The following is a 7,847-nucleotide window of genomic DNA, read 5'->3' on the forward strand; positions in this document are numbered from 1 at the left end:
TCCTTCTCTTCTTTCACGACAATGTTCAGCCACAGACCTTCTTTCTCCGTCCAGCAGACCTTTTTTTTTGCAGGGGGAGAGTAGTTTTGTGAGCTAATGGTCGGGGATAATAGCTAGCTAAATTAGTGCTAACTTAACCAACTACTTAGCTGACTAATAACAAAGTATGACATTAAATGGGGTAACAAGTAGATACAACAGCAGTGTGTTTAAAACACTGTGATTAATATACACCAAAACAACCGACAGTAAAGCGCTTGAGTGTTTCGGCTGTTGGCTATTAACCTACCGAGGTAGTTGACTAACGTTAGCTGTTGTTGTTGAAGAAGCATCTGGTCCCGTCCACTAGAATATACGTCACATTAGCAGCATCGCCCGAAAGACGCACATCGTCATCTGCTGACTGGAATGGGTAACGCAGTTGAGAGAAGTTTATTTTATTTCCAGACAAATGCTGTGTTCGAATACTCATACTAACATACTAACCGTACTATTTGTGACGTTAATTGAGTATAGTTAGTATGCCAAAAGTTATATCGGCTATCTACTCCGATTTCAGAGCACTCTTGTCTGAGTGTACCAAAGCGTGGAATAATGAATTTACTAGCGCTCAACACCCGTTGAATATGGCCGGTGTCGGTAAACATCGGCAAAAAACCGTAATTAAATTGTTGCCAGCAGCAGTTACATTCACCAACGCTCTGGATAACATAAAAACTGCCTAACCAGCTCTGCTAGGACGAGTAAAATGGTCAGAGTGGTCTCATTTGTGTTTGGAAGTAGCTAGCAAGCTAGCCAACGTTAGCTTGGGTGCTTGACTGCAGTTGTAAGGTCAGAATGTTCAAATCAACCCTAAACGTCCATTGTGCACTTTGAGAGCGAAACGCTCTGAATTTACAAACAGACAAATCTGACAATGCTTCGAATTTAGCGCACTCCACATTGAATTTAAAAACACACCCGAAGTCGTAAAATCTCTAACTAGTAATTTGTTACGATAACTAGTTAGCAAGAGATTGCATAGCAACAGCATCAACTTCCGGTAACTTGGCGACGAGCTAGTACACTCAACTGAAAGCATACTGTTCGTTTACAATATAGTAAAATGAACTAATAGTATGGGTATTCGAACACAGCTGTAAAGTGTAGTTTTCATTTATTTAATAAATAAAATCTGAAGTAAAATTGAGAAGTCTCACCTTGACACTGTGGCACGGTCAGTGGTGGTTCTAGACCATTTCAACTGGGGGGGCCAAGCTGGGGCCAGTTGTACTGTTAGAGGGGCCAGTTACATTAGACGTTATTGTTGTCATATCGTTTTCTTCACTGCATTGCAGGCAAAAGACCATGTTCATAATCATTCAACAATTTATTTGCATTTCCATTATAATTTTCAATTGCATTACATATTCAGTATCAGGTCACATCAACTGTATTCTCCGGTTTTTGTGGGGGGGGGGGGGGGTTCTCAAAAAGATCAGCAAATTCATCTAGACTCAAGGCCTTTGCCCTCCTTGACTCAATCTGTCATCTGACATTGTGGGCCTGAGATACATTTTCACCAGCTTTAGTGCAGAAAAACTCAGTTCACAAGAAGCAGTACTAACAGTGATTGAAACAGCTATCTTGCAGTTTAAAGAGCTCAAAGAAAACATATTTATAAGGCCTAATGAATAATGCCAGCTATACTACACTGGAGGGTCTCTGCATGCCACTGTATTTTCCTTTCTAAAATTCTTCTGAACTGATGTAGTTCATGCCCCAAGTCCTCAATATTTGATTCATACATTCTAGCAAATGGAAACAGGGACTTCTCTTTGAGAAACATCACTTGTAGGGTTTAGAGTTTGGATGCCATTCATTATGTCACAGTTTTTGCTAGGGAATCTTCTGTTAAGCTCATTGAGCATATGATCTAAAACAGGGTAAAAAGGGGTTGTATGAAAACTGCCTTTTTCTTGTTCTGAATCTGACCCACTGTACTGAGTACACAGTCTCCATTAAATTGAGAGCTTAGCTTTTTTGGTCGTTTTGCAGGGGGGTGTATTGCAGTATCAAATTGTTCAGCTGTGTTCAACACTTCATTCCATAGGTCATCAAAAAATGACTCATCCCTGTAGTCATTCAAAGTTTGAACTAAGGCTTCAACTAAATCAACAGCCTTTGACAGGTCAAGTGATGAAGACTGTAGCATATCTGATAGAAATGTTGCTTCTCCAAACACTTTATGGAGTGTAACAAGGCACACAATGAATTGTAAATCTATCTGCAAGCAGACCTCGTGCCTCAACAGATCTGTCACCATTGTGTTCTTGGACTATGTCTTGCAGGACTCGCTTAATGGCTGGTAATCTATCCATAATAGTATGTTGAGCCATATATTGACATGCCCAGCGAGTGTCACTTAGTCTCTGAAGCTCTCTAGGTGCACCTGGGTACATCTCTTTTTGTATGCTAAGCCATTTTTGATGCACATATGACCCAGATGTGAAGACGTAAAGTCTTTCTAGTAAGGAAAAGAACTGGGGACAGGTTTGACTGTATCCACTAAAACTAAGTTTAGACAGTGTGCACTGCAGTGGATGTAAAAGGCATGCTTTGCTTGTTCTTTAATGCGCGCCTGGACACCTGAATGCTTGCCACTCATAACGGAAGCACCGTCATATGCTTGGCCTACTAGGTTGTTTTAGTATTCAAGACCATGACTTTCTAATATGTGTATGATTTTGTCAGTAAGCCCTGCTGCATCTAGTCGATCAGCCGATTCAAAGTGGAGAAAGCTCTCATGGACAGCTCCTCTGAAATAGTACCTGAGTACTACAGATATCTGCTCCTTTTTTTTTTTTTTTTTTTTACATATTTTGTTTCGTCTGCCATTATGCTAAAGACCTCACTGTCTTTCACTTATATAATTTTTGTTCGAACCATGTCTGCCAAACAACTCAGAACCTCATTCTGAATCCCTTTGCTTGTATATTTTGCATTATGAATGGAAGTCAACCTTTTTTCCACAGTTGTGTCATGCTTAGCTGTTGTTTCTAGGATTGCCATGAAGTTCCCTTTATTATCTGACTGCAGACTCATCGTCTCCTCTTTGTGCAATGTTTTGTGTGGCTGTAAGTAGTAGTACTTCTCCTATTGTTTTAATATAGTCCCGATTTTCTTGAACCTGTTTGTTGTGTTCCTTGTTTATGGCATTTACCAGTGTTGCATTACTTTTTACAGCTTTCTGATAGTCTCTCCATGTAATCATTGCTTGTTTGTGCTGCTCAGACCTTGCATGAATAGCAAATCCCCCCTCTTTGTAAGTTGCCTTCTTCCAGTCATTAAAACCCAATTGTGAATCAAATACAGTCTCTGATACTTTGGGAGGGCTAAAATGCCTGCAGGTGTAACAAAACAGTCTGATTTTTTTGAATATTCAAGCTAGGGGTGGATATGGTACCGGGCCGCCTTGAAGCTCCTCCTCAAGTCCCCCACCAGGTTCCTCCTGGGATTTGGTTTTATCTGCCAAAGAAAAATATATATAATTAAAAGTATCTATTTGGGTAATTTTAGATATACCATTGCCATCAGGCAACTTCTGAAATCCATCTGATATCTATGTCACAAGCCCAATAGCATGTTAAATAAGAATTCATTTCTATACACCATATAAACTGACTAATTGCACTGCTTTTACAAGTAACCACAGATTTATTCAACATCACAAACCTGATGGTCCACTGCTTGTGGACGCATGAGGCTCCTCTGTTGGTGTCTCGCTCTCAGCCTCTACCCCAGCCTCTACCTCACTTTCCTGCTCTACTATGCCTTCACTCCCAGTCTCTCCAATGGACATGTCTTCCTGCTCTCTCTCTCTGCAGGCTCTCTCCACACCTGAACCATCTGGCTCTGTCTCACTGTCTGCCTTTTCTTTGGAAGAAGGACATGATGTCCTTTCTCTTCATTTTGCTGAAAACTAAAGAGCAAAAGCAATGGGGACCACGCTTATTAATTAATTTACTTAAAATAACTGACTTGCTAGGTAACTACCCTTTACGTCTAACCGTTTTACGTTACAATGCGTTTACGGAGTGTGGTTTAAGTAAAAACACTCAGCACCATGAGTTTGTTGATCATATATTTTATCCTTTTTCATACTGCCAAAAAGTAACAAACGGCCAGGTTAAGATAAGCTGATCTAACGTTACACTTCTGTAATGCATTTAATACAAATACAACATATGAACAATTTTACTCACCTCTATATTTCCTTCTTTGTGCTTGAACTATAACATTCGTGCGGAATTTCTTACAACTTCTGAATAGAAAAAAAAAACATGCAGATGCATGTGGTACGATACTGTTGTGTTCCGCCTAAAGCCATCCCTCTAGAAAATGTGTGGGTTAAATGAGTGTTCCGCGTTGCCGCTGTCTAATAACGGATGTAAAAAAAGAACGATAGCAAAAATGAGTTATGTAAAAATTATTTCATACTCCACATTTAGGGGGGCCACAAGGGGGTCCAAAATTGTTGTCACAGGGGCACTGCCAGAACCGCTAGTGGGCACGGTATAGGCAGCTATTGGTTCGAAGGTTGAACCTCTATTTTGAAGGGACAGGAAGTGTTGGCTGTCTAATGACAGGCATTCCACATTTAACCCCACCGACAGGTGAAAATCAAAGAGAATCCGGTCAAAAACAATACTGCTTTCAGAAAGTATTCACACCTCGTGACTTTTTCTACATTTTGTTGTGTTACAAAGTGTAATTAAAATGGATTTACACAAAATACTCTGTAATATCAAAGTGAAAATACATTTTTTTATGGAAAATCAAACAATAATATATCTTGATTAGATAACTATTAATTCAACCCCCTGAGACAATAAATGTTAGAATCAATTTAGGCAGGGATTAGTCTTTCTGGGTAAATCTCTAAGAGTTTTTCACACCTGGATTATTTTATTTATTTCATTTTATTTCACCATTATTTAACCAGGTAGGCTAGCTGAGAACAAGTTCTCATTTACAACTGCGACCTGGCCAAGATAAAGCAAAGCAGTGTGACAAAACAACAACACAGAGTTACACATAAACAGACATACAGTAAATAACACAATAGAAAAGAAAAATAGAAAAATCTATGTACAGTGTGTGCAAATGTAGAATAGTAGGGAGGGAGGCAATAAATAGGCCATAGAGGTGAAATAATTACTATTTAGCATTAACACTGGAGTGATAGATGTGCAGATGATGATGTGCAAGTAGAGATACTGGGGTGCAAAAAAGCAAGAGGGCAAGTAGTAATATGGGGATGAGGTAGTTAGGTGTGCTATTTACAGATTGGCTGTGTACAGGTACAGTGATCGGTAAGCTGCTCTGACAGCTGATGCTTAAAGTTAGAGAGGGAGATATAAGACTCCAGCTTCAGAGATTTTTGAAATTCGTTCCAGCAGAGAACTGGAAGGAAAGGCGGCCAAAGGAAGTGTTGGCTTTGGGGATGACCAGAGAGATATACCTGCTGGAGCGCATGCTACAGGTGGGTGTTACTATGGTGACCAGTGAGCTGAGATAAGGCGGGGCTTTACCTAGCAAAGACTTATAGATGACCTGGAGCCAGTGGGTTTGGCGACGGATATGTAGTGAGGGCCAGCCAACGAGAGCATACAGGTCGCAGTGGTGGGTAGTACATGGGGCTTTGTTGACAGAACGGATGGCACTGTGATAGACTACACCTAGTTTGCTGAGTAGTGTGTTGGGGACTATTTTGTAAATTTCATCGCCGAAGTCAAGGATCGGTAGGATAGTCAGTTTTACGAGGGTATGTTTGGCAGCATGAGTGGAGGCTTTGTTGCAAAATAGGAAGCCGATTCTAGATTTAATTTTCGATTGGAGATGCTTAATGTGAGTCTGGAAGGAGAGTTTACAGTCTAACCAGACACCTAGGTATTTGTAGTTGTCCCCATATTCTAGGTCAGAACCGTCCAGAGTAGTGGTGCTAGTCGGGCGGGAGGGTGCGAGCAGCAATCAGTTGAAGAGCATGTCCTTAGCTTTACTAGCGTTTAAAAGCAGTTGGAGGCTACGGAAGGAGAGTTGTATGGCGTTGAAGCTCGTTTGGAGGTTTGTTAGCACGGTGTCCAAAGAAGGGCCAGATGTATACAGAATGGTGTACAATATTGTATACAGAATTGTACAATATTTGCCTATTATTCTTTAAAACATTCTTTAAGCTCTGTCAAGGTAATTGTTGATCATTGCTAGACTGCTATTTTCAAGTCTTGCCATAGACTTGTCAAGATGATTTAAGTCAAAACTGTAACTAGGTTACACAGGAACATTCAATGTCGTCTTGGGAAGAAACTCCAGTGTATATTTGGCCTTGTGTTTTAAGTAAGTCTCCTGCTGAAATGTGAATGTCTCCCAGTGTCTGTTGGAAAGCAGACTGAACCAAGTTTTCCTCTAGGATTTTGCCTGTACTTAGCTCAATTCCATAACCATAACATGATGCAGCCACCAATATGCTTGCAAATATGAAGAGTGGTACTCAGTGATGTGTTGTGTTGGATTTGCCCCAAACATAACTCTTTGTATTCAGGACAAAAAAATGTATTTCTTTGCCACATTTCTTGCACTATACATGTTTTGGAATATTTGTATTCAGCACAGCCTTCCTTCTTTTCACTCAGTCATGTATGTTAGTATTGTGGAGTAACAACAATGTTGTTGATCTATTGTCAGTTATCTCCTATCACAGCCATTAAACTCTGTAACTGTTTTAAAATCCTAATTGGCCTCATGCTAAAATCCCTGAGAGGTTTCCTTCCTAGTCAGGAAGGACGCCTGTATCTTTGTAGTGACTGGGTGTATTAATACACCATCCAAAGTGTAATTAATAACTGCACTATGCTCAAAGGGATATTCAATGTCTGCTTTTGTTTTTTACCCATCTACCAATAGGTGCCCTTCTTTGCGAACCCTTGGAAAACCTCCCTGGTCTTTATGGTTGAATCTGTGATTGAAATTCACTGCTCTACTGAGGGACCTTACAGACAATTGTGTATGTTTGTCTAATGTGAGAATTAATGGTTTCTAACTGGGCTAGAGAGGAGAGTCATCAAATTCATGGTATCCTCCTCTGCCCAGATACTGGTTCAGACTAAACTCCACGGTGAAGGAAGTTTCTGATGAACTCTACAACAGAGTGGAGCAGAGACCATGCTTTGTGGAATTCAGCTCCAACTACATCGATTCATCCAACATCAATACTTTATAATAATTATGAAACGCTAACCTTGTACCTATGTTTGTCCTCTGTAGTTTTGTGCCTCACTTTGTTTGCTGAAAGCCATACCTTTTCAATAAACTTTAATCACAATCTGTGACTGCCCATTGCTGTAAGATGGAAATTCAGCGCAAATGTGCATGTTACAATGGAATCCCAATAAAGAAACAGTCGGTGGTTGTGTTTGATTAACATTTATTGAAAAAGTATGAATTTCAGCAAACAAAGAAAGACATGCAACTACAAAGGACAAACATAGGTACAAGGTTAGCGTTTCATAATTTTTTTTAAGCATTATCTTGGGCGAATCAATGTTGTCAGAGCTGAATTCCACAAAGCCTGGTCTCAGCTCCACTACATTGGAGTTCATCAAAAACTTCCTTCCCATTGAGTGGAATTTAGTCAGCTAGAACAACCCCAGAGCACGTCCCTGTAGTTACTTTAATTCTAAGGTAAATCAAATATCTTACAAGGACTTTCTCATATCCTCTTTGACAAAATGTTCCATCTCTGCTCACTGTTTATATAAACTGACCACCTCTCTCAATACAATAGGTCTAGGATAAAACATTAATGTATT

The 7,847-nt window shown here is 40.0% G+C and overlaps 2 long non-coding RNA genes across 3 annotated transcripts in view; both read right to left on the reverse strand.

The window, feature by feature from the left end:
• Positions 1 to 1,279, reverse strand: part of LOC115194240 (uncharacterized) — a 22,808-nt gene extending 21,529 nt beyond the window's left edge. The window contains exons 1-3 of one of the 2 annotated variants that reach the window (XR_003878320.1): positions 1,200 to 1,279; positions 290 to 403; positions 1 to 59 (exon numbers count right to left, since the gene is read on the reverse strand). The exon at positions 1 to 59 is cut by the window's left edge and continues 161 nt beyond it. This is a non-coding gene — a long non-coding RNA (uncharacterized LOC115194240). The other variant, XR_003878319.1, reaches the window with a different exon arrangement.
• Positions 1,280 to 1,350: 71 nt separating this feature from the next.
• On the reverse strand, positions 1,351 to 4,370 carry LOC115194241 (uncharacterized). The gene is made up of 3 exons (XR_003878321.1): positions 4,245 to 4,370; positions 3,715 to 3,961; positions 1,351 to 3,507 (listed from the first exon to the last, which is right to left on the reverse strand). It is a non-coding gene; the product is annotated as an uncharacterized LOC115194241 (long non-coding RNA).
• Positions 4,371 to 7,847: the final 3,477 nt, after the last annotated feature.

This window comes from Salmo trutta, chromosome 5 (genome assembly GCF_901001165.1).
Source record: "Salmo trutta chromosome 5, fSalTru1.1, whole genome shotgun sequence".
NCBI classification, from domain to species: Eukaryota; Metazoa; Chordata; class Actinopteri; order Salmoniformes; family Salmonidae; genus Salmo; species Salmo trutta.